A 27,260-nucleotide genomic window follows, 5' to 3' on the forward strand; every position below is an offset into this window, starting at 1 on the left:
GCTCCAGAAAATCATTGTCTGACTTGTGCAGCATGTAGAGATGTTCATTTAACAGGGTTACTGAGCGCCTCTGCCTGCCGGGCTCTGACCGCCACACACGTGTGAGCAAGGGGGCACAGTCTTTCTCTTTTTCAGGAGGGGTGGTTTCTAGTACTTCGTCAGCCCTTCCTTACCCTTTGGGGCTGCACCTCTGCCCCTACTCTCCCTTCTGACCAGGTTGAATTCTGCTGCTCAATGATTCTTTACAAAACACTGCATCCCATTCCCATTTCCCATTCTGAGGAGCTTCAGTGGTTTCCTATACTTTTTTTTTTTTTTTTTTTTTTTTTTTTTTTTGTTTCCTATACTTTTTGTATTAAATCGATACTCTTCTCAGGCCTTAATAAAACTAATACTAATAATAAAGAGAAGTGAATAGTTTGGAGCACTTACTATGTGCCAAGTGCCACATTTAGGTTTCATATGCATTATCTTAGTTAATCCTCAAAATAACACTATAGATACACTGGGGGTGGGGATGAGGGTGGGAAATAAAAACACTGTAAAGCGGATAACAATGTTATGCCTATTTTTTTCCAGATAAGGAAGCTAACGCACAGAGAGGTTAAATAACTTACTCAAGGTCATGTGGCCAATAAGTGATGGAGGTCGACCCTGTCACTCTGGCTCCAGACCCCATGTTTCTACCAGAAGATTTTGCTATCTCAGAAGCTCCTCTACAATCTGCTGTGTCTCTACCTTATTTCTCACAACTGTCCAATTTCCACAGTCCACTTAGGTTGATCTTATGTCTCTGCCCACCATTCTCTAGTGTTATTGCCCTTGCTTATTTGTTCATTCATTCATTCATTCATTCAGCAAATATTTACTGAGCCCCTGTCTCAGGTGTTCATGTCGTCCAGATGATATAACCAAGAATGCTCTCTTCTCTCACCACTTCTCCAAATCCTCCAAATTTCAGGCTTTGTTCCAGACCCTTTCTTTTATACATCCCACTTCAGCCAATGCAGCTGGCATGGCATCCCTCTCCATGAATGCTGAGGGCAGAGAAGGGCATGACATAGTTTAGCACTCAATTTCACAGGAGCTTTGTGACCTCTCATGCTGTCTCACTGTCTTAGCAGGAGTGTGATGTCTGGAGGACCGAGTCAGAGAACTTGCTCCTTTCATATCCATCACAGTGTGGAGTCTAGATTAGGCATCCAAGAAACATTCTTTCACCCAATTGGTGACTGAACAAATGGGGTCCAATGAAAATACAACGATTTTTTTTTTTTTTTTTTTTTTGTGGTACGCAGGCCTCTCACTGTTGTGGCCTCTCCCGTTGAGGAGCACAAACTGCGGACACGCAGGCTCAGCGGCCATGACTCACGGGCCCAGCCGCTCCGCGGCATGTGGGATCTTCCCGGACCGGGGCACGAACCTGTGTCCCCTGCATCGGCAGGCGGACTCTCAACCACTGCGCCACCAGGGAAGTCCACAACGATTTTTTAAAAAATTAATTTATTTATATTTTTGGCTGCGTTGGGTCTTCGTTGCTGCGCTCAGTCTTTCTCTAGTTGCAGTGAGCTGGGGCTCCTCTTCATTGCAGTGCGCGGGCTTCTCCTTGAAGTGGCTTCTCTTGTTGTGGAGCATGGGCTCTAGGCGCGCGGGCTTCAGTAGTGTGGCACTTGGGCTCAGTAGTTGTGGCGCACGGGATTAGCTGCTCTGCGGCGTGTGGGATCTTCCTGGACCAGGGCTTGAACTCATGTTCCCTGCATTGGCAGGCAGATTCTTAACCACTGTGCCACCAGGCAAGCCCTACAATGATTTTTTAAATGGCCTTCTGAAAAACTGTGAATCTGGGTTCTTCCTTTGACCTAGAATTCACCTCAAGTTGATGACAGTCTCCTGAGGTAGGTATTATACCCATTTTACAGATAAGACTGAGGCTCAAGGAAGGTGGGTAACTTGTCTGATTTCACAAAATGAATATACCTCAGAGCACAGTTTCCCAACCCCTGCATCATGCTGCCTCCACAATCCTTGGATGGTTCTCCTGAGTTCACAAATGTTGAAAATCCATTGCAGTTCCAGTGGCTAATGGACTTTCACAAAAAATATGCTTCGTCAGGACCTTCCACACAGACATTTTTATTTCTGGGAATGGAAACTTGTGAAGAAACTCCAGTGACTTCTACATCTGGCTGGCTGCTTACTCCTGGGACTTGAGGTCAAATCCTAGAAAAGAGTCATGTGGGATGTGCTCCCTGGCCATGTCTCTGGTTCTTGGATGCTGCCAAGTAACATTCCTTGAGTTTGTACTCATCTGATAGCACTCCTTCCTCAAGGGGGTGGTGGGGATGGGGGTGGGGAACGTTCTATTTTTTCCTTTGGTGGTTATGCCCTGTCACACCCAAGCAGCTCAGTAAAAGGGGAGTGGCCAAGGACCTTACTGAAAACACCGTTCTTTCATCTCTTCTCCCCCAGCATGACCCCATAATGTCCCAGCTGCCCTCTCCAGCCTCGCTCCCTTGCAGGGGCAGTTATCTCCGCCTTGGCCCTCACCCTCACCTTGCCCTGCCCACAGTAGAGCCTCAGAGGCCCTGTGCTTTCCCCTCGGGCCTACATCAGGTTCTTCTCACCTGCTCCTCCTTCTCTGCAGTCCTCACTTTTGCAGCCTCTCAGCCTCCCTTCCCTTAATGCTATTAGTACACGTTTCCATTCAGCAGCCTCTCCCCAAACCACTGCTCCTTCTCCTTTCTCTAGATCCCTTCTCCATTCTCTCTGCTCCTAGCACTTCTCCCCTCCACTGCCTCCCTCAAACCTCATTCTAGCCCAACTCTTCCCCAACCTGTCCCTAACCTGCAGTTGGAGTTCCCCTCCTCAGATCTGCCACCCCAGGTGTGGCTGCCCCTGCCCTGCTCCCACCATCTTCCTGCCTCCGAATCTCTGCCCTTTGGGACCTGGGCTCATGTTTTAAATCTCTTCTCTCCTATTAGTACACCTCTGACTGGAGTCATGACTCTACTTTATCTTTCACAGCTGTCTTTTATTCCCGTTTGTATGCTAGTTTCTTTTTTTTTTTAAAGATTTTTTTTGATGTGGACCATTTTTAAAGTCTTTATTGAATTTGTTACAATATTGCTTCTGTTTTATGTTTTGGTTTTTTGGCCACGAGGCCTGTGGGATCATTGTTCCCTGACCAGGGCTCAAACCCGCATCCCCTGCATTGGAAGGCGAAGTCTCAACCACTGGACTGCCAGAGAAGTCCTGCTAGTTTCTTTTTTAAATAAATGTATAAAAATAAAGAAGTGTCACTTAAAATGAAACTATTAAGTAAACAGCACAGGTGGTACTTGGATATGAGGTACACCACCGATAAACTCCTGATCTTCAAGAATCGTGCCTCAAGCAGCCTGGAATTGCTCATTGCTCATTGCACACATTCTAGTGTGCTCACTAGAAGTTATTTATAAAATAACTTTTTGGTTTAAAATCCCACAGGCTGAGAGGGAAGGACGACATACATGAAACCTCCATAGTGGTGCAGGGACTAGAAGAGTAAAACTTAAATGGAACTCAGAAAGTGAAGGGACGAAATAAGCAGTGGCTTTCAAACCAGGACCTCCATGGAGTGTTAGATTTTCATTTTGAAGCTGATGGTCTACGTCTAGCAACTGGAAAGTCATAGAGGTGCAGGCATACGATTATAGTGAGCAAGGGGAGGAAATTGAGAAAATCGATATCTAATCTGAAAAACAAAAAAGCTTTTCAAGTAGGACATCCGGGCTTGTTCTAGGCTTTGCTCTGGGAGTGTTTCAGTGCTTTCTCTTTCTGTTGGAATAGAAGGAGGCCTTCAGGACAGGAGGTCTGGGCCTGGGCTACAGCCCGTCTCCTCCCCTCTCCTGAATGAATTAAGTCTTACTACTTTCTCCAGCAAAGGCTGCACTACTTGTTGAGAGGCTTATGGGGAAAGTTGCCAAAGAGCAATCCAGTTATCAGCCTCAGCCCCAGCCCTCTCAGGTACAGTTCGCGGAGCAAACCCTCGAACCTAGTTGGGTCTAGACCCAGAAGACACGGAGAGGAGCAGCCCACAAGCGAACCTGCGTGCCACGCACTGAACCGGGTATGGTGGGGACACAGGCCCTGCCAGCCAGGCACTTGCACTGGCGGCGAGGGGATAACGTCTGGAGTCTCGGAGCACTGATCGAACTTGATGCCTGTGCCTGTTGGAGTCTCAGGTATCCATTCCAACTCGGAGGCCTGAGCAGCCAGGCCAGAGACGGACCTCGAGGCTCCGCGTCGTCAACAGCCCGGGAGCGCTTCAGGAGGCGCTTCCAGGACCAGCTGCAGGGAACTGGGCTCTTGCTATGACACCGCCCACCGCCTTGCCCCGCCCCGTGCGGGTTGCCAAGGTGATCAGGTGACTCTGAGCTCGCGGCGCTCGGGCCGGTTGTGACGTCAGGCGCGCCCAGGCTCCTCACTCGCTCCTTGGCAGGTGCGGCGCGACTAGTGCGGTCTCGTCTGATCCCAGCGGGTCCGGGCCGAACCAGTGCCTAGCAGTTTCGAAGAGAAGAGAGGTAAGGTGCGGCGGAGCCGGACCCGGCCAAGATGGGACCAGGGAGGGGGTGAGGCGCGGGCAGGGCCCTTCCGGGGTTTTGCGCTCCCCCGAGCTCCCCAGAGGGCGCCGGAAGAGCGAAGGGCCCCGGGGCGGGATGGGCCGGCTCCGGCCGAGGAGCGCGCACGGGCTGGGAGAGAGGCCAGGAGCTGGGGAGCGGTTGCAGCCGGCCCGATGCCCACCCCGGCTCATCGCGGCTGCTCCTCCGGGTCCCGTCGCAGCGCCGCTGGCGGAGGCTGGGAAGATCCAGCGCCGCCCGCCCGGCCTCTGGGCAGTGGACTAAGGGGCTCCGCGTTGCGAGAAGTCGGCTGACTGAGAGCTGGGCTCGCCACACCCGGTCTCGGGAGACGTCTGCGGGAGGCTTCTGCATCTCTTCGCCTTGGGCTGCGATTTCTAGGGCGCTGCCGGGGATCCACTCCGTGCTCTGAGCCGGGCCTGCTGGGGCGGGAGAGCGCTCGGGAGCCCCTCGGGTGGGAGCAGGGGCCGGGGGTGTTCAGGAAAGGTGTTGCGGGGGAAAAGGAATCTTCACTATTGAGAACGGTGTCTAGGGATCTGAATAGACCTGTTGGAGGAAGTGAAATCTGAGCGGAGCCCTGAGGGGGGCGGCTAATCTCCGGCAGCTGTGGGCATTGGACGAGTAGAGGGAGGGAAAGGGGACCTCTGGAGAAGGAGACCTTGAGTCTCGCGCTGGAGGTAAGGGAAAGACGATTCGGCGACTTACTGGACCGAGTGCTAGGGCGGTTTTGGGGGCGGAGGGGAAGTTTGGAGATTTAGGTTAGGGCCGGTTGGGGAAAACTCTTTGAGCGCTCAGCTGAGGGTTTGTGTACTGTGGGGAGCCATTGAAGCGTCGGCTGGGTTGGGGTAGGGGAACACTGGGATGGGGAGACACCGAGGAGGCAGGAAAAGAGGTGACAACGCCTAGAACTCTGGTCCGTTGGGATTCTGTGAACCCTGCTTCTGAAATCTTTGTATCAGACAAGGATGTGGGAGCAGGCAGCCAGGTGCCAATTACCCCGGCCATTGTTAGCAGATTTTTTAAAAATTCCTTCTTATGCGGGAAAGGAAGCACGCAGCTGCGGCTCATTTTCTCTTCTCATTTGGCCGGGTGAGTTAATGACTCTCTGAGGGCTTTGCTACCCTTGATATGCACTGAGGTTGTATTGTCCAGAGCACTTACCCTTTAGAAATTTCAGCGTGTTCTACAAACACCTCTTATCCCCAGGGTGAAACCCAACCCTGAGCGAGTAGTAGGAGATTTAATGGCAGAGAAGTTATTGAAGGATAATCAGTGCCCCAAACATGAATGGGGGCATTGGGGAAGCTGAAAGGAGTCCCCTGCTCTTTGTTAATTGTAGAACAGAGTTCCCCTTTCCTACCTGCTACCCTCAGTTTGTGGGCTTCTTAGGTAAGGCTGCTTAAGTGTTAATTGGCCATTTTGTCTTAAATTCTTGAGAAATAGGAAGAAGATATTTTGATTTTTGAAGAGGAATGATTTGGTGATATATGGGTTTTTTTCCAGCTCTGAAATTTACTGATCCTGTGAACAACAAAAAGCACACAGTTGTCCTTTTTAGATTGAACCTTTCACAAACTTCTGTTTTCTGGGAGGAAGTGAAATAGCTGAAACTTCTCACCAATTTGTTTTGTATTTGTTTGACTCCAGAAAACAGAATTGGACTCCAGGAATCCTGTACAGTAAAAGGCAGTTGAGGGAATTGCTGAGAACTTGGCAAGGTGGCTGCAGCTGGTTTATGCATTAAACGGAGAAACCAGCACAGCACTCAAGGGAGGACAAATCCAGAGTGCTGGCAGCTGGGGAGAGCGAGCTTCCCAGTCAGATCAGCCACATCATTCTCTGTAAAACATGTCTTAAGACAGGTCATTTGAGCATTGAGCAATGTGTGTTTACCACATATTTCTACTTACCTGAAGAGTCCCCCCCCCCCCCCCCCCCCCGTGTACCTATTCATTGGCTGGGCTTGTTATGAAAGAGCTTTTTACAGGGCTCTCCAGAAGCCCCATAATATTAAGAATCGCTGGAAGTTAGATTTCTGGGCCACATTTTTAAAAAACTGTTAACCATTTTCTAAATGGTCTTTGGAATTATTTGGAACGGCCAACTAATCATGCTTCCTTTGGAAACAGTCCACTCCCCCTCCCCCAGACACTGTAACTATGTGCTGTCAGGGCGGTTAAGTAGGCCGAGAGTTTTGGGAAATTTTCTGCTTTCATTCACCCCGGCTGCCCCCACAAATGTTCCCATTGGTAGAGAATTTAAGACTTCAATGTTAGGAAAGAAAGATAGTGTTTCCCTCAACACAAGCAATGATAAACACCAGGCCTGGCTGTTCTGTTGAAGAACAGAAATACCCTCCCTTAAGGGGAACTCGGCCCAGGTGGGAACCAGGGCTAGGGTATGAGCCAGAGACCCCCACGAGCGTTCTAGGCCTGCACCTTTGTCACCCAAGGGCAGGCCCTCCTTTCTTGGCTGGAAACAGTCCTCAACCTTGAAACGGGGTAATGGACCGCAGCACACCATAGCAGGTCCTCTGCACAGCAAGGCCTCCTAAGGGTTTGTAATGCAGAGACTCTGCCTGGGCAGTGGAGCACGGACCGCTTATGGCCAACTTTTCAGCATAAAGCTCTACACTGCCCTCATGGAAGCCAAATCTCTTCTGAAGCACAGTAGTCAATTCCTGGATCCGTCAGCCCTTCCTCACCAAGAACATTCTGTGTCCTGGTGGCCAAGATAATGATTTCTGTCCTGGTTGGTGTAACTCGGACCTCAACTCCAGAGTACCCATCTTCAGCCAGCTCCCTAGTGAGAAACTCGTTCAGTTCAGCTTTGAATATGCCGTCAGTGACAAACTTCCTCTTCTTGGAAATCTGCACGGCCATTTTGCCACCGCGCTCCGCCGAAAGGAAAGGCTTCACAGAGGGCCCCCCCCCATAAATTTATTTATTTATTTATTTATTTTTGGCTCTGTTGGGTCTTTGTTGCTGCGCGCGGGCTTGCTCTAGTTGTGGAGAGCGGGGTGGGGGTGGGCGTTACTCTTCGTTGTGGTGCGTGGGCTTCTCATTGTGGTGGCTTCTCTTGTTGCGGAGCACGGGCTCTAGGCGCGCGGGCTCAGTAGTTGTGACTCACAGGCTCTGGAGCACAGGCTCGGTAGTTGTGGCGCGTGGGCTTAGTTTCTCCACGGCATGTGGGATTTTCCCCGCCCAGGGCTCGAACCCGTGTCCCCTGCATTGACAGGCGGATTCTTAACCACTGCACCACCAGGGAAGTCCTTCACAGAGGTTCTGAAGGAATATTAATGGGAGGCTTTTATGAAATTTGAGCTCCTCTAAAGCAGAATATTTTAATTTTTGGATGATTGATATTTTTTTGAGATGCAGTGAAATAAAAAAAGAGGGTGGACGTTCTAAATTTTTTTGGTAAAAGCCTCATTCAGCACCCTAAGGCTTTTTTGTTTTTGTTTCCGGGTGTATTTGGGCTTGGTTACCAATAAGCCAATAATCAGATCTGGAGACCTGAGGGTAAGTGCATGTTTGCATTTCATATGTAAATAAGTTCAGACTGTTTCACACTTTATCCAGCTGGTTTAGAGTGCCTGGAGTAAACCTTGCAGCTTCTTGGGTTTTGGACCCTACATCCTTTCAACCCTAAAGGAGTTATTCACTAAGCACTTCAGAGACTGAAGTGGGCAATAATGCTCACTAAATTGAATGAGGAGTGAAATAGTCATCTTTTAAAATTTCATTCTCTTGAGTCACTCTGCCAGTCCTCCATCAGATAGAGATTCAAGTGCTTGCTGACGTGCCCAGGGAACTACAGAACTACAACATCCGTCTCTCGGACTTGTGACATTTGTTGTCTAGGCATAGTTCTCACAGGGAAGTTCTGACAGGAGAGGCTTCCTGTTTTTCTCAGGCTGAATTGAGTGCTGTGTTCTAGGCCTCCAAGCTCCTCACGCTTGACCAGCCCTACTAATTGGCTTGGCTGTACAATGGGAGTCAGCAATTAAAACACAGCAGTTTAAAAGCAAGGGGATTGGGCATGAGTTGACCCTCCGGGCTCTGGCCAAAAAGGTTCACACCATTTTGGGCACTATATACAAAGGGCTCTTCAAAAGGCAGTGAGCTTAGAATGACTTCTTTTGTAGTTTTTAGGAGACGTATGTGGAATATTAGTACTGATTTAGGCCTCAAAACCAGAGCTAGGAAACTGGATGGGCCCTCAGTTCTAAAGCAAGGGAGGGAGTTCCCTGGTGGCGCAGTGGTTAAGAATCTGCCTGCCAATGCAGGGGACATGGGTTTGATCCCTGGGCCGGGAAGATCCCACATGGTGCGGAACCTCTAAGCCCATGCACCACAACTACTGAGCCCGCGCGCCTAGTCCTGTGCTCTGTAACAAGAGAAGCCACCACAATAAGGAGCCTGTGTACCACAACGAAGAGTAGCTCCCCAGTCTCTGTAACTAGAGAAAGCCTGCACGCAGCAATTAAGACCCAACGCAGCCAAAAAAAAAAAAAAAATTAAAAAAAAAGCAAGGGAGATAAATGGTTTGAATCCAGTGTCTGTGGGTAGCAAGTCTGGTATGGCTTTGTCAAAAACAAAGGATGGTTTATATTTTTCTGAACCTTTTGATTAAAGGCATACCTCGTTTCATTGTACTTTGATCTGTTGGGCCTTGCAGATACTGCGATTTTTACAGATAGAAGGTTTGTGGCAACCCTGTGTCTGTCGGCGTCATTTTTCCAACAGCACTTGTTCACTTTGTTTCTCTGTGTCACATTTTGGTAATTCTCGCAATACTTCAAACCTCCATCAGCAAAAAAGATTACAACTCGCTGAAGGCTCAGAAGTTTGTTAGTATTTTTCAGTGATAAAGTATTTTCTTTTTAATATTTATTTTATTTATTTGGCTGCGCCGGTTCTTAGCTACAGCATGCGTGTGGGATCTAGTTCCCTGACCAGGGATCCAACCCGTGGCCCCTGCGTTGGGAGCACGGAGTCTTAACCACTGGACCACCAGGGAAGTCCCACAGTGGTGAAGTATTTTTAAATTACGGTGTGTACATTATTTTTTTAGACATAATGCTGTTGTACCCTCAATAGACTACGGTATAGTGAAAACATAACTTTCATCTGCACTGAGAAACCAAAAAATTTGTGTGACTCTCTTTATCGTTGATATTCAGTTTATTGTGGTGATGTGTGTGAATGATTTAAGGGAGTCTTGGTAATCATGGTGAGGGGAGGGTTTGATCTACCTGAATTTACTCATTGGAGAGTAATGCCTTATTCACAGATGCCTTTCATCAGTTCTCTGATTTGTGTTAAAGAGTCATTAGTCTCAAGAGAATTGGCCCAGAAAATAAATCACCACTGAAATCTACCTGGCCTCCTGGCCAGTGTTCAAAGAAAGGCAGGGGTGGGGAACAATTGAATTGCAAAGGTATTTGGGAATAGGAAGACCTGGGAAGTGGTGCTAGACTTCTGCTCTCAGTACTTCACCCATCAGCTTTCAGTATTGGGACCTCGGGCAGGATCATTTGGGGACAGTATGTGTGAAGAGGGGGACTTCTGTAGGAATGTGCCTATCTCATGAGTCCTTGTCGTTAAACCTATACTTACTGCTTTCCTGCTGCCCGCTAGCTTCCCAGAGACCCCAGACCCCGTGTCCCCCCTTCCCCCACCCCCAGCCTTTCTTCCGCAGCACCCTCTCTAAAGGCTGGTGTGATTCATCAATCTCTGATCCAATTTCTGCGTCCTCTGGTTCTGCTGACTTTGCTGAACTAAATCTTGGTGATATTCGATGTGTGATGGTGGCAGAACTCCAGCGAGGGGTGGTTGCATTCTAAGGGCTTGGAGGTGGGTGCTTCATCTGTTTCTCACACTTAATTTGTGTTCCACCTGCATGATTTTTGTCTTATCTCTTTGCCATCAGTACTATTATTTAACATTTTTCTTTAAATTACGCCATTTTTTAAAAACTCTAAAAGTTATTTGAAGGGGAACCTATGATTGGCTTAAATTGGAAACCACTATCACCTGCCACAAATAGAAAGCAAATATTAAAAAGCATAACTATTAAAATTAAGTTGTCTGTCCACATTCCCCAAATCGTTCCACATACTCCAGTTGGAAAAATACTGCCTTCATCCAAAGACATGACTCACTCTGTTAATTTTTTCAGGTGGCAGTAAACAGGTGGTAGGAATGGTTTGGGGGTAGGCAGGCCTTCAGAGAGGGCCCCTTGAATCCCATCTTCTGAAACTCTGCATGGCTATATGACACCAGGAAGACAGCAGAGTGAAAAACATAGGAACTGAAAAGAAATACATGCAGTCAGTTGAAAACACTGGTGTTTTGACATGAGGTTTGCCAGAAGGAGGCCCAAGTGGTGGTGAGCCTGTATACTACATTAAACTCTAGGCCCTCCACCAGGGATGTGACTTTATTGATGCTGTGTTCTGTTGTTCTTTCTGTGCAGGTGCGCTCTTGGAAAACTCAGGTTTTTGTTCAGGGTGGATGCAGTTTGTTTTCTTGTTTTTGTTTTTAATTCATCAATACTCCATACTACTTTGGGCCCCTTGTCTTCCATACATACAGTTGCTCTTGGTGGATGTTACTAATGACAGAACTCTGAAGTTATCATCTAGCATGTGTTTTTTCTAACCTTTTTGTCCATAATGCGTATTCCTTTAAAAAGATTCTATGAAAATGAAAGCGGGGGGAGTGAGCTGCCCTGGGATGTCTGGTCCTTAGGGTGCTCACATGGCAGGTGTGACTGGTACTTGCTGGTGTTCAGTGAAATTCACTCTTGTCCTTTAAAGCCGCCCTGCGGTGCTGACTGAGCTGCCGCTCCCGCAGAGGGTCGGTCAGGAGAGCGTGCTTTAATGGTGGAGCAAAGCCAGGGCTGGGCTGGTAGCCGGCAGGAACCAGGAGTGCTTAGTTAAATTGCCAGCACATGAAGCTGTAGGGGCCTTTTTCTAAGCCGTCAAGATTTCAGTTTTCCCACAAAGCCTAGTCTAATGCTCTGGGAGGGGGCAGGCAGAGCCTGTCTTTCAGGGGCCGTGCTGGTGAGGGACCTGGCCTGGGAAGTGGCCTTGTCAGGCTTGTTGGGAGGAATAGACTGTCCCTTTCTAGTGTGTCCTGTCAAGTTGGCAGGGAGCAGAGTTCCTCCCTTTTCTCTCTCTCCCTGCTCTAACCTATTCTTTAATCTCCCCAACTCACTTTCTCTGTTAACAGCTTTCTTCCCTTTTTCTTTCCCTTCTGTTCACTGCTGCTTTTGCTTCCTACCCTCCCTCTTGCTGGGCTCATTTTCCCTCCATTGTCACTTTGAGGGCTGGCTGTTTGAAGCTCCAGAGTTACAATGCTCTCCTGTACATCCCATGACTAGATGTAATTCAGAGGTCCCCAGCCTTTTTTTCTGAGCAGGAGCCAGCCTTCACTTCCCCATGGCTTTAAGATAGCAGCATCAGTGGGGTGCTGACCGGAGTTCCCGAGCTGAGGGGTGGGACGCAGCTGGTGGTTGGAGTTCCCAAGGGGGGAGTGGGCAGTGGGGGGGTGGGCTTGCTGGCATTATGGGAGCTGTCAGACAAGGGGCTGAGTGAGGTCCACCTTTGGGGTGTCCTTCCAGAAGCTGAAGGCAGAAGGCTGTCCTACATTCAGGTAGTCCTCTGGCTTCTGCAGAGGACCATCCGTGACTAATAAAGGCTGGAGAAGGGGCCCTTGGTGAGGTTGGCCTGAAACCCATGGGACTGTTCACAGCTGTGGATCCTGCCCTGGTGCTGGGACAAAACATGTTCTCAGTGGTAGCTGGATGGTTGTTGGAAGCATCTAGAAGTGTGGCTTTCCTGCTCAACAAGTGAAGAAATAGGTTATTTTCTCCTAAAAGCCATGGGGCAGACATTACCCAAAGATATCTTTCATTTTTTACTGTGTGTAGTCATCTCTCAGTAGTTCCAGGACCCCTTCATACCAAAATAATGTGGATGCTCAAGTCCCGTAAATAAAATGGCATAGGGTTTGCATTTAACCTACGCACATCCTCTGAATACTTTAAATCATCTCTAGATTACTTATTATTTTTTTATAAATTTATTTTATTTATTTTTGGCTGTGTTGGGTCTTCGTTGCTTCGTGCGGGCTTTCTCTAGTTGTGGCGAGTAGGGGCTACTCTTTGTTGCGGTGGGCAGGCTTCTCGTTGCAGTGGCTTCTCTTGTTGCGGAGCACAGGCTCTAGGCGTGTGGGCTCAGTAGTTGTGGCTCATGGGTTCTAGAGCACAGACTCAGTAGTTGTGGCGCATGGGCTTAGTTGCTCCGTGGCATGTGGGATCTTCCCAGACCAAGGATCGAACCCGCGTCTCCTGCATTGGCAGGTGGATTCTTATCCACTATGCCACCAGGGAAGTCCCAATTATTTTATTTCTATTATCAGTGGTACTGAAGGGGAAGAGGAAGGCAGCTAGAGTTCTTTCTCTCATATCCTCAGTACTGGGCTTGTCATGTAATAAGTACTTAATAATGTTGAATAAACAAATGATTAGGTTTGCCAATAGTATCTGACAAGTAAACGAATAAAATTACATGACTCCTATTAAAAGAGATAAAGGATAACTATAGAAAAAGAAGCTGCAGTGATCCTGAAAGTCTACTCTTAGTAAGGCTGTTTGTGAGCGTTATTTCTGACCAGAGTGTGAAGGTTGAGTAATCCGCATTTCCCTTTCTGCCTAACTCTCAGTGTGATCATTGCTTCCCGTTAGAAGCCTTCTCTGACTTCCCTGACCTACTGGCTCTACTTTTTAATTTTTATTTATTTATTTATTTATTTATTTTTTGCGGTACGCGGGCCTCTCACTGTTGTGGCCTCTCCCGTTGTGGAGCACAGGCTCTGGACACGCAGGCTCAGCGGCCATGGCTCACGGGCCCAGCTGCTCAGCGGCCATGGCTCACGGGCCCAGCCGCTGCGCGGCATGTGGGATCTTCCCGGACCGGGGCCCTGCATTGGCACGCGGACTCTCAACCACTGCGCCACCAGGGAAGCCCTGTCTCTACTTTTTATAGAAGGAACAAATGACTGTGTGAATGGAATAAACGAACACATCAATGCCAAAATTTAACAAAAACTGTAAACCTGAGATGATAGAGCACCACCAAACCAGTAATTCTAAAGCTTTTTTTAGCCCAACAAACAATACCCAAAATTATGGGTATGAGAATCAAGAAAAACTGAGGGACCTAGAATATAAAATAATCTATTTACGAAGATCCCTAATTAGGGAGTTCAGAAAAGACACAGAGGAGGTCTTCAGAGTAAAATCAGCCCTTTTTTTAAAAAAAACTTTACAATTTTATAAATTCCCAAGAAGGATATGTAAAGATGGAGGGATAAGCATGACTTCTGGCTTTGAAGATAAGAATAGTCCCAAGGTAGGGGAAGTCTGCATGTAACCAAGAGAATTTTTTTTTTAACCCCATGTTTGGTACTTAGCCAAGTGACTTTTCAGTTTGAAGCAGAGAAAAAACATTTAAAGAACTTAAGAAGCTGAAGTGTCTTGTGAAACAAAGAATCATGGGACTTCCCTGGCAGTCCAGTGGTTAAGACTCTGCACGTCCACTGCAGGGGCTACGGGTTCGATCCCTGGTCGGGGAACTAAGATTCCACATGCCGCATGGAGTGCCTCCCCCCCACAAAAAAGAACCACAATTACAAAAATCACTGTAAAAAGCAGTGAAGAGCAGATATAAAATAGTTTATCCACAAGGGAAAATTAATAATAGGGAAGTTGGGACACTAGAAGGGGTCTACAGAAGCATTCTAGGCATTTAAAAAAAAAAAAGAGGTGGGTAACATGAAAATACCAAAAAGCACTAAGAAAACTTATTTTTTTTCTGACTATATAGGTTCCTTATTGAAATTTTCAAACATACAGAATAACAATTGCCAATAATTCCAGCACCCAGGGAAAACCACTATAAATGTTTTTTTCCTTCTAGCCAAATTTTGTCTGTCTACTGTTACTGTACACTTAAAGCATGAAAATCTTTTTTTTTTTTTCCCCATTTTAATCAAGGCTTCTCAGGACGGTCCCCTCAGCCCTTCCCAGGCTTGTCTGCCAAAGCATGAAAATCTTAATGTACAACTCCAAAACTGTTCCATGTAATCATGACTCAGCTCAAGATGTGGAACATCTCCATCATCCCAGAAATCTCCTCTTGTGCCTCTTCCAGTCAATATCCGTAGATTCGTTTTGGCTGTTCTTGAACCTCATATAAATGCAGTCTTACAGTGTGAAGTCTGTTGAGTCTGGCTTTTGTTCATCATTGTCTGTGGGACTCATCCACGTTGCTGCATGTAGTAATTGTTCTTTCCTTATCACTGGGCAGTGTCTATTGTATAACTGTACCGTAATCTTTCTGTTCTGCTGTTGATGAACATTTGGATGGTTTCCGGTTTGGGGCTATAATAAATCAAGCTGCTTTGACCATTCCTTTTTTTTTTTTTTTTGGCCATGCTGTGCTGCATGTGGGAATGTGGGGTCTTAGTTCCCTGACTAGATATTGAACCTGTGCCCTCTGCACTGAAAGCACGGAGTCTTAACCGCTGGACCACTAGGGAAGTCACTGACTATTCTTACATGTGTCTTTGGTGGACTTACGTGCTCATTTTACTTCAGTATATATCTAAGAGTAGAATTGCTGGGTCATAAGATAAATATTTCCAAAGTCATGAATATATTATAAACTTTGTTCTAAAAGTGTGACTGTGTCCAGGGTACAGTGTGAATTATTCTTTGTTTATAAGGATGGAGATCAAGGTTCATTTTTTTAATTTTCTCCCATTAGAATAGCCAGCACTATTTATTGGAAAGATTAATTTTTACTTTCTGAGTTGCAGTGATGCCTTTCTATTAAATTAGGTGACTACTGTGTGGGTCTCTTGTAGAATTCTTCATTCTGTAACACTGATCCATTTATTAATATTTATTTTAAAGAAAATGGGATCATGCTTTTACATTTTTCTACGCTTACTATTAATATCATGCTTCAAATTGAGAATAATTGCAAAGGAACTATTATATAGATGTACCGTAATTTATTCTTTTCTTTTTTTTTGGACGTTTGGGTTGTTTTTTCTTTTTTCTGTTTTGTTCTTTTATGTTGCAGGCTTTCCTTAAATGTCTTGATAATCCTTGTTCATTCATTTATTTATGAGGCAATAAAAAGCTGATTAGAAGTTCTGCGTGCATGGGCTTTTCTGAGGAGTGACTGGGTGAGTCATTGGAGTCTCCTCGAGTATTATCAGTAATTTTTTCCCCTCGGGCTGCTCAGTTTTTCCAGAGGAACATTCTCCACTCTACTGCCTGCAGGGTCAGTGCCATGCTACCAGGTGTCTTGTCATTAAAAAAAATAACTTTGAAAACTATTATTCTTTCCTTCATCTCTGCTTTGATGAGGTCTTTTATTGTGATCTTACCTCCATGGGCCACTTTCCGAAAGAATAGTTTCTGCTCTTCTCATTGTATGGTTGAATGACTGAAAATCCTATGACTTTGAGCATGTCTTGAGTGGGATCATCAGATAAGAGTGTTCAATGCAGCCTTTTTTTAAAAAATTTTTGTTTTATATTGGAGTATAGTTGATTTACAATGTTGTGTTAGTTTCAGGTGTACAGCAAAGTGATTCAGTTGTACATATACATGTATCTATTTTTTTTCAGATTCTTTTCCCATTTAGGTTATTACAGAATATTGATTAGAGATCCCTGTGCTGTACAGTAGGCCCTTGCTGGTTACCTGTTTTAAATATAGTGTACACGTCAATCCCAAACTCCCAACTTATCTCCCCACCCCCACATTTCCCCTTTGGTAACCATAAGTTTGTTCTCTAAGTCTGTAAGTCTGTTTCTGTTTTGTAAATAAATTCGTTTGTATCATTTTTTTTAGATTCCGCATATAAGCAGTATCATATATTTGTCTTTCTCTGTCTGACTTACTTCACTAAGTATGATAGTCTCCATGTCCATGTTGCTGCAAATGGCATTATTTCATTCTTTTTTATGGCTGAGTAATATGCCATTGTATGTATGTACCACATCTTCTTTATCCATTCATCTGTTGATGGACATTTAGGTTGCTTCCATGTCTTGGCTATTGTAAACAGTGCTGCAGTAAACACTGGGGTGCATGTATCCTTTCAAACCATGGTTTTCTCTGGATATATGCCCAGGAGTGGGATTGCTGGATCATACAACAGCTCTATTTTTAGTTTTTTAAGGAGCCTCCATACTGTTCTCCATAGTGGCTGTACCAATTTACATTCCCACCAACAGTGTAGGAGGGTCCCCTTTTTTCTCCACACCCTCTCCAGCACCTGTTGTTCATAAACTTTTTGATGATGGCCATTCTGACTGGGGTGAGATGATATCTCATTATAGTTTTGATTTGCATTTCTCTAACAATTAGCAATGTTGAGCATTTTTTCATGTGCCTGTTGGCCATCTGTATGTCTTCTTTGGAGAAATGTCTATTTAGGTCTTCTGCCCATTTTTGGATTGGGTTGGGTTTTTTGCTTTTGTTTGTTTTGTTTTTTGTTTTTTTATATTGAGCTGCATGAGCTGTTTGTATATTTTGGAGATTAATCCCTTGTTGGTTGCATCATTTGCAAATATTTTCTCCCATTCTGTGGGTTGTCTTTTCACTTTATGGTTTCCTTTGCTGTGCAAAAGCTTTTGAGTTTAGTTAGGTCCCATTTGTTTATTTTTGTTTTTATTTCCATTACTCTAGGAGACAGATAGAAAAAGAAATTGTTGTGTTTTATGTCATAGAGCATTCTGCCTGTTTTCCTCTAAGAGTTTTACAGTATCTGGTCTTACATTTAGGTCTTTAATCCATTTTGAGTTTATTTTTGTGCATGGTGTTAAAAAATATTCTATTTCATTCTTTTACATGTTAGCTGCCCAGTCTTCCCAGCACCATTTTTGAAGAGACTGTCTTTTCTGTATAGTCTTGCCTCCTTTCTCATAGATTAATTGACCATAGGTACTTGGATTTATTTCTGGGCTTTCTATCCTGTTCCATTGATCTATATTTCTGTTTTTGTGTCAGTACCATACTGTTTTGATGACTGTAGCTTTGTGGTATAGCCTGAAGTCAGGGAGCCTGATTCCTCCAGCTCCATTTTTCTTTCTCAAGATTGCTTTGGCTGTTCAGGGTCTTTCGTGTCTCCATACAAGTTAAAAAAAATTTTAGCCATGCACATGGTTCATGAGAAAAAAAATTTTTTTTTCTAGTTCTGTGAAAAATGCCATTGGTAATTTGATAGGGATTGCATTGAATCTGTAGATTGCCTTGGGTAGTATAGTCATTTTGACAATATTGAGTCTTCCAATCCAAGAACATGGTATATCTCTCCATCTGTTTGTGTCATCTTCAGTTTCTTTCATCAGCATCTTGTAGTTTTCAGAGTACAGGTCTTTTGTCTCCCTAGGTAGGTTTATTCCTAGGTATTTTATTCTTTTTGATGTGATGGCAAATGGGATTGTTTCTTTCTCTTTTGTTGTTAGTGTATAACAATGCAACAGATTTCTGTGTATTAATTTTGTATGCTGCAACTTTACCAAATTCATTGATTAGCTCTAGTAGTTTTCTAGTGGCATCTTTAGGATTATCCGTGTATAGTATCATGTCATCTGCAAACAGTGACAGATTTACTTTTTCTTTTCCAATTTGTATTCCTTTTATTTGTTTTTCTTCTCTAATTGGCATGGCTAGGACTTCCAAAACTATGTTGAATAAAAATGGCAAGAGTGGACATCCTTGACTTGTTCCTGATCTCAGAGAAAATGCTTTCAGCTTCTCACCATTGAGTATGATGTTAGCTGTGGGTTTGTCATATATGGCCTTTATTATGTTGAGGTATGTTTCCTCTGTGCGCACTTTCTGGAGAGTTTTTATCATAAATGGGTGTTGAATTTTGTCGAAAGCTTTTTATGCATCTATTGAGATAATCATATGGTTTTTATTCTTCAATTTGTTAATGTGGTGAATCACACTGATTGATTTGCAGATACTGAAAAATCCTTGCATTCCTGGGATGAATCCCACTTGATCATAGTATATGATCCTTTTAACGTATCGTTGGATTCTGTTTGCTAGTATTTTGTAGAGTCTTTTTGCATGTATGTTCATCAGTGATATTGGTCTGTAATTTTCTTTTTTTTGTGGTATCTTTGTCTGGTTTTGGTATCAGGGTGATAGTGGCCTCACAGAATGAGTTAGGGAGTGTTCCTTTCTTTGCAATTTTTTTTTTTTTTTTTTTTTTTTTTGCTGTACGCAGGCCTCTCACCGTTGTGGCCTCTGCCGTTGCGGAGCACAGGCTCCGGATGCGCAGGCTCAGTGGCCATGGCTCACGGGCCCAGCCGCTCCGCGGCATGTGGGATCTTCCCGGACCGGGGTATGAACCCGTGTCCCCTGCATCAGCAGGCGGACTCTCAACCACTGCGCCACCAGGGAAGCCCTCTTTGCAATTTTTTGGACTAGTTTCACAAGGATAGATGTAAACTTTTCTCTAAATGTTTGATAGAATTCACCTGTGAAACCATCTGGTCCTGGACTTTTGTTTGTTGGGAGTTTTTAAATCACAGTTTCAATTTCAGTACTTGTGATTGGTCTGTTCATATTTTCTATTTCTTCCTGGTTCAGTCCTGGAAGGTTGTACCTTTCTAAGAATTTGTTCATTTCTTCCAGGTTGTCCATTTTTTTGGCATATAGCTGTTTGTAGTAGTCTGTTATGATCCTTTGTATTTTTGTGGTGTCAGTTGTAACATCTCCTTTTTCATTTCTAATTTTATTGATTTGAGCCTTCTCCCTTTTTTTCCTGATGAGGCTGGCTAAAGATTTATCAATTTGCTTTTCCGGTCAGCGGCCTGAGGTGACCTCTAAAAATGGTTCGCTATTCACTTGACCCAGAAAATCCCACAAAATCATGCAAGTCGAGAGGTTCAAATCTTCATGTTCACTTTAAGAACACTCGTGAAACAGCCCAGGCCATTAAGGGTATGCATATCCGAAAAGCCACTAAGTATCTGAAGGATGTCACTTTAAAGAAGCAGTGTGGGGCTTCCCTGGTGGCACAGTGGTTAAGAGTCTACCTGCCAATGCAGGGGACACGGGTTCGAGCCCTGGTCCGGGAAGATCCCACATGCCGCGGAGCAACTAAGCCCGTGCGCCACAACTACTGAGCCTGCGCTCTAGAGCCCTCGAGCCACAACTGCTGAGCCCGCGTGCTGCAACTACTGAAGCCCGCATGCGTAGAGTCCATGCTCCACAACAAGAGAAGCCACCGCAATGAGAAGCCCACGCACCACAATAAAGAGTAGCCCCTGCTCACCGCAACTAGAGAAAGCCCGCGCGCAGCAACGAAGACCCAATGCAGCCAAATATAATAAATAAATTAAAAAAAAAAAAAAAAAAAGAAGCAGTGTGTGCCATTCCGTCGCTACAATGGTGGAGTTGGTAGGTGTGCCCAGGCCAAACAGTGGGGCTGGACACAGGGTTGGTGGCCCAAAAGAGTGCTGAATTTTTACTGCACCTGCTCAAAAATGCAGAGAGTAATGCTGAACTTAAGGGCTTAGATGTAGATTCTCTGGTCATTGAGCACATCCAGGTGAACAAAGCCCCCAAGATGCGGCGCAGGACTTATAGAGCTCATGGTCGGATCAACCCATACATGAGCTCTCCGTGCCACATTGAGATGATCCTTACTGAAAAAGAACAGATTGTTCCTAAACCAGAAGAGGAGGTTGCCCAGAAGAAAAAGATATCCCAGAAGAAATTGAAGAAACAAAAACTTATGGCCCGGGAATAAATGCTGCAAAAAATAAATGCAAATGAAAGTAAAAGCAAAAAAAAAAAAGATTTATCGATTTTGGTTATCTTCTCAGAGAAGCAACTTTTAGTTTCATTGATCTTTTCTATTGTTTTCTTTGTCTCTATTTCATTTATTTCTGCTCTGATCTTTATTACTTACCTTCTACTAACTTTGGGTTTTGTTTGTTCTTTCTCTAGTTGCTTTAGGTGTAAGGTTAGGTTGTTTGAGATTCTTCTTGTTTCCTGAGGTAAGATTGTATTGCTATAAACTTCCCTCTTAGAACTGCTTTTGTTGTGTCCCATAGGTTTTGGGTCATTGTGTTTGTCTGTAGGTATATTTTGATTTCCTCTTTGATTTCTTTGGTGCTGCATTGGTTGTTTAATAATATATTGTTTAGCCTCCACTTTTGTGTTTTTTTACAGTTTTTTTTTTTTTTTCCGGTAATTGATTTCTAATCTGAGTGTTGTGGTTGGGAAAGATGTTTCACATGATTTCAGTTTTCTTAAATTTATCGAAGCTTGCTTTGTGGCCCAGCGTGTGGTCAGTCCTGGAGTATGTTCCATGTGCACTTGAAAAGAATGTTTATTTTGCTGTTTTTGGATGGAGTGCTCTATAAATATAAATTAAGTCCATGTAGTCTAATGTGTCATTTAAGGCCTGTGTTTCTTTATTGATTTTCTGTCTGGATGATCTGTCCATTGATCAAAGTGGGGTGTTAAAGTCCCCCACTATTATTGTGATACTGTCGATTCTTCCTTTTATGGCTGTTAGTATTTGTCTTGTATATTGAGGTGCTCTTATGTTGGGTGCATATATATTTATAATTGTTATATCTTCTTGGATTGATCCCTTGATCATTATGTGGTGTCCTCTTTGTCTCTTGTAACAGTCTTTATTTTAAAGTCTACTTTGTCTGATATGAATATTGCCACTCCAGCTTTCTTTTGATTTCTATTTGCATGGAATACCTTTTTCCATCCCCTCACTTTCAGTCTGTATGTGTCCCTAGATTTGAATTGGGTCTCTTGTAGACAGCATGTATACAGGTCTTGTTTTTGTAGCCATTCAGCCATTCTGTATCTTTTGGTTGGAGCATTTAATCCATTTAAATTTAAGGTAATTATCAGTATGTATGTTTCTATTGCCATTTTGTTAATTATTTTGGATTTGTTTTTGTAGGTCTTCTTTCTCCCCCTCCTCTTTCGTTCTCTTGTGATTTGATGACTAACTTTAGTGTTGTGTTTGGATTGCTTTTTCTTTTTTGTGCGTTTTTTATCTATTTTAGATTTTCAGTTTGCGGTTCCCATGAAGGTTTTTTGTTTTTTCCCCCACCCTGTGGAATCTTACTTTATTATTATTTTTTTAATGTTTTTACATCTTTATTGGAGTATAATTGCTTTACAGTGGTGTGTTAGTTTCTGCTTTATAACAAAGTGAATCAGTTATACATATACATATATCCCCATATCTCTTCCCTCTTGCGTCTCCCTCCCTCCCACCCTCCCTATCCAACCCCTCTAGGGGTCACAAAGCACCGAGCTGATCTCCCTATACTATGCGGCTGCTTCCCACTAGTTATATAAACATGATTGTCTTAAGTTGCCAGTCTTTTAATTTCAAATTCATTTCTAATATCCTACATTTGTGCTCTCCTCTTCTCGTGAGTGCTGGTTTTCATATCATATTTGTGTGTGGATGATTTCCTACCTTTACTGTATATTTGCCTTTACTGGTGAGCTTTTCCACTTATAATTTTCTTATTTCTAGTTGTGGCCTTTTCTTTTCCACGTAGAGAAGTTCCTTTAGCATTTGTTGCAAAGCTGGTCTGGTGGTGCTGAATTCTCTTAGCTTTTGTTTGTCTGTAAAGCTTTTGATTTCTCTGTCAAATCTGAATGAGAGCCTTGCTGGGTAGAGTATTCTTGGTTGTAGGTTCTTCCCTTTCATCACTTTAAATACATCATGCCACTCCCCTCTGGCCTGCAGTTTCTGCTGAAAAATCAGCTGATAACTTTATGGGAATTCCCATGTATGTTTTTTTGTTTTTGTTTTTCCCCAAGCAACTTGTGGGATGTTAGTTTCCCAACAGGGATTGAACCCAGGGCTTTCACCCAGCAGTGAAAGTGCTGAGTCCTAACCACTGGACTGCCAGGGAACTCCCCCCTTGTATGTTTTTTTTCTTTTTTAAAAAAATTTTTAATTTTATTTATTTATTTTTGGCTGCATTGGGTCTTCGTTGCTGCACACGGGCTTTCTCTAGTTGCAGTGAGCGGGGCCTACTCTTCGTTGTGGTGCATGGGCTTCTCATTGCAGTGACTTCTCTTTGTTGTGGAGCACAGGCTCTGGGCGCATGGGCTTCAGTAGTTGTGGCTCACGGGCTCTAGAGTGCAGGCTCAGTAGTTGTTGCGCATGGGCTTAGTTGCTCCGCGGCATGTGGGATCTTCCCGGACCAGGGCTTGAACACCTGTCCCCTGCATTGGCAGGCGGATTCTTAACCACTGCACCACCAGGGAAGTCCCACCCCCCCTTTTATGTTATTTGTTGCTTTTCCCTCGTTGCTTTTAAAAAATTTTTATTTTATTTATTTATTTTGGTTGTGCTGGGTCTTAGTTGCAGCGGGTGGGCTCCTTAGTTGCGGCTCACTGGCTCCTTAGTTTGTGCCAGTGGTCTCCTTAGTGGTGGCATGCATGTGGGATCTAGTTCCGTGACCAGGGATTGAACCCACATCCCCTGCACTGGAAGGCGGATTCTTAACCGCTGTGCCACCAGGGAAGTCCCTTCCCTTGTTGCTTTTAATATTTTCTCTTTGTCTTTAATTTTTTGTCAATTTGACTATGTGTCTCAGCGTGTTCCTCCTTGGGTTTATCCTGTATGGGACTCTCTGTGCTTCCTGGACTTGGGTGACTGTTTCCTTTCCCATGCTAGGGAAGTTTTCAGCTATTATCTCTTCAAATATTTTCTCAGGTCCTTTCTCTCTTCTCCTTCTGGGACCCCTATAATGCAAATGTTAGTGTGTTTCATGTTGTCCCAGAGGTCTCTGAGACTGTCTTCATTTCTTTTCATTCTTTTTTCTTTATTCTATTCCATGGCATTAATTTCCACCATTCTGTCTTCCAGCTCACCAGTTCTTCTGCCTCATTTATTCTGCTATTGATTTCTTCTAGTGTATTTTTCACTTCAGTTACTGTATTGTTCATCTCCATTTGTTTGTTCTTTAGATCTTCTAGCTCTTCGTTAAACATTTCTTGTCTTCTCGGTCTATGCCTCCATTCTTTTCCTGAGATCTTGGATCATCTTTACTATCATTAATCTGAATTCTTTTGCAAATAGATTCAATGCAGTGGTTTTTTAAAAAATTTATTTATTTTATTATTATTTATTTATTGTTTCTGGCTGTGTTGTGTCTTCGTCACTGCGCGTGGGCTTTTCTCTGGTTGCGGTGAGTGGGGGCTACTCTTTGTTGCGATTTGTGCGCTTCTCATTGTGGTGGCTTCTCTTGTTGCAGAGCACGGACTCCAGGTACACAGGCTTCAGTAGTTGTGGCATGTGGGCTCAGGAGTTGTGGCTCGTGGGCTCTAGAGCGCAGGCTCAGTAGTTGTGGCGCACGGGCCCAGCTGCTCTATGGCATGCAGGATCTTCCCGGACCAAGGATCGAACCTGTGTCCCCTGCACTGGCGGGCGGATTGTCAACCACTGTGCCACCAGGGAAGCCCAGATTCAATGCAGTTTTAATGGATCTTGGCTGCTGCTTGATTTGAGCTGTCTCTTTTGGAGCTATGATTTGTCTTTAATGCTACAATTTCCACTGTTTACATTTGATCCTCAGTGTAACACACTCTATTATAGTAGAGCTTACATTTCACCTGACCAAATTTATAAGGGAAAACATTCATGTTTTAAAGTTTTGTATCATACCTTAAATTTAAAGCTCATTTATATTTTGCTTATGTTAAGTGGTTTGTACTAGACTGTGTCAAGGTGAGGGAATCTTTCTTTACTTGGGTTCGCTTCTGTACAAACATGGGAACAATGGATTCCCACTGGGTGAACTCCTGCTTTTAAGATGCCAGCTCTGGAATCTTTGATCTTGACACAGATGCTATTTCTATGACTTTTGCTGTTCTCTTACTGGGATGTTTTTCCTGCTTAGAGGAAACTGAAAATAGTTCCAGATTTTATTCCTCTAAGGTGACTGTGTTCTGGGAACACAGGACAGAGTGTGGGGTGGGGGTTGGTCATGACAGTAGAGCATCTGTTATGCCTTTATAAGTGCATCTGAGTAGTACATGGGGTTCCCCTGACCCCAGACATTAAGCAATTTCTCAGGCAGAGGGAGAAAGTTACATACTAAAAATGAGGGGGAAACATGATTGAGGGAGAAAGGGGAGGACATACATTTGGGAGAGTTTTGAGGGTCCCAGGAATAATGAGGAATAGATACACATAGATCGATCAAGAAAAGTCAGGAAACATTGAGGTGTGAGGTTGTGATAGTTCTAAACGCTTTATTCTCTGTGCCTTCTCACTGCTCATTGTTCTTAGAAGGGCAGTGTCTTCAGAGAAATATAGGTGTAGACTTTGCTAGAGGGAGAATGATCATTATTACAGGGTCTTGTTGGATTAATGAAGTTAAACTACAGTTTTGATGGAATTAGGTCAGTACAGAGGACACACACACACACACACACACACACACACACACTGAACTTCAGGAAAGAGTAGTTATGATGGCTGTGTTCTACTTCTGTGACTTAAAAAATAACTAATGGAATAGCTGTAGGGAGGTTAATGAGACTGATTTCTGTGTTAACCAGGGCTCACTAGGTTTACCACAGCCTTCCAGGCAGGAGAGAGGGAATGCAGAAGTAGTCAGCAGTTAGGTGCCCAGGTTCACGTGATGATTGCAGTGTTTGTCACCGTGAGCCTTTGGTTTAGGGTAAAGGGAAAGGCCATTTCCAGGTCAGAGTGTGATGCCACGTTGGCATAGACCAGAGAGCAAAGAAGGGAAAGAACCCTAGTTCTTTTCTGAATCCCTCCCAGGCCCCTGAAGAAAGAAGAATGAGAGACAGAATGCAGATGAGGTCAAAAGAGAGATCTTCTAGCCATTCCGATTTCATCTTACAAAGTTTCAGTTTATTATCCCCTCCTTCAAGTGATACTCTCCTCACTCCCACCTCCTCTCAACTGAGTTTAAGCCCCTACTGCTACCCAGCAGTCTGTTTACCACCTTTTCTAAAAACTACCATCCTTATGTTTGTCTTTTTAACCTGTTGTCCAGGGGAAGGATTTGAAGCATATCCATTTCTATACCCCACTACTTAGCACAGTGCCAGGCACAGTCAGCACTGCATAAATGTCTGCTTGCTTGAACATCAATCAGAGGGGTTCATTAGCTTACCTTACTATTGGTTCCTAGTAGTGGAAATTCTACAGAGGTAGCTTAGGTTAGGTTGGTGGGGTTTTTTTTGTTTTTCTGTTTTTTTTTTTTTTTGCGGTACAGGGGCCTCTCACTGTTGTGGCCTCTCCCTTTGTGGAGCGCAGGCTCAGCGGCCATGGCTCATGGGCCTAGCTGCTCCACGGCATGTGGGATCTTCCAGGACCCGGGCACAAACCCGTGTCCCCTGCATCGGCAGGCGGACTCTCAACCACTGCGCCACCAGGGAAGCCCTAGGTTGGGTTTTAATCTGATTTATGAGCTATTATAAAGTCATCTGGAATCCCATTTCTTTCTTTATTTTTTTAAAAATTATTTAGTTATGTATTTATGTATGTGTGTATGTGGCTGCGTTGGGTCTTAGTTGCTGCACACGGAATCTTTGTTGCCACATGCAGGACCTTCATTGCAGCCTGCGGGATCTTTTTTGTTGTTGTTTTAGTTGTGGCATGTGGGATCTAGTTCCCTGACTAGGGATCGAACCCAGGCCCCCTGCATTGGGAGTGCAGAGTCTTAACCACTGGACCGCCAGGGAAGTCCCTGGAATCCCATTTCTTTCCTTCTTTCTGCTCTACCTTTCTGAAGTATCTACTTCATCTTAAGGCTGGTGGCTCCCTCACGGCTGCAGATTGGCTGTCAGCAATTTTGTAGGCCATGTCCTTGCTAGACCGTGTATTTGACTATGTTAAGGGGAAGGGAAGGTTGGGAGTGTGTTAGGAGAGGCCCAAGATTTTTGTTGTTGTTGTTGTTAAGTTTATTTATTTTATTTATTTATTTTTGGCTGCGTTGGCTCTTCTTGCTGCGTGCGTGCTTTCTCTAGTTGCGGCGAGTGGGGGGCTACTCTTCGTTGCGGTGCGTGGGCTTCTCATTGCGTGGGCTTCTCTTGTTGCGGAGGATGGGCTCTAGTCATGCAGGCTTCCGTAGTTGTGGCTCGTGGGCTTCATTGCTCCGTGGCATGTGGGAACTTCCCGGACCAGGGCTTGAGCCCTTGTCCCCTGCATTGCCAGGCGGATTCTTAACCACTGCGCCACCAGGGAAGCCCAAGCCCCAAGATTTTAACTGATCAAACCACTTTCGAACTAATCCGAGTGCCCAAAGGATGCCATTTGTGATTGGCTTAGTCCTGGAGTCCTTGAATCAGTCTTGATGGAAAAGAGGAAAGGGTGACCTGGATTGGCTTAGGTTAGATTGGGCTCACCCTGGAACTGGTAAGGAATGAGCTTCCCCCAAAGCACATAAACTACAGGAAGAAAGAATGGATACTTAACTGGAAATCTGACTTATTATGAAGGGGGATGTGGTTGTTGCGTGGGCAGCCAGCAAAGTCCACTGTTTTAATGCAGATTTTCTA

General features: G+C 44.6%; 1 non-coding gene across 1 annotated transcript in view; it reads left to right on the forward strand.

Annotated features, from left to right (window-relative positions):
* Window positions 1-4,405: 4,405 nt before the first annotated feature.
* Window positions 4,406-27,260, forward strand: part of LOC109548177 (uncharacterized) — a 51,511-nt gene continuing 28,656 nt past the window's right edge. The window contains exon 1 of the transcript XR_012330881.1: window positions 4,406-4,562. This is a non-coding gene — a transcript (uncharacterized protein). The remainder of the gene's footprint in view (window positions 4,563-27,260) is intronic.

Source organism: Tursiops truncatus, chromosome 3 (genome assembly GCF_011762595.2).
Source record: "Tursiops truncatus isolate mTurTru1 chromosome 3, mTurTru1.mat.Y, whole genome shotgun sequence".
NCBI classification, from domain to species: Eukaryota; Metazoa; Chordata; class Mammalia; order Artiodactyla; family Delphinidae; genus Tursiops; species Tursiops truncatus.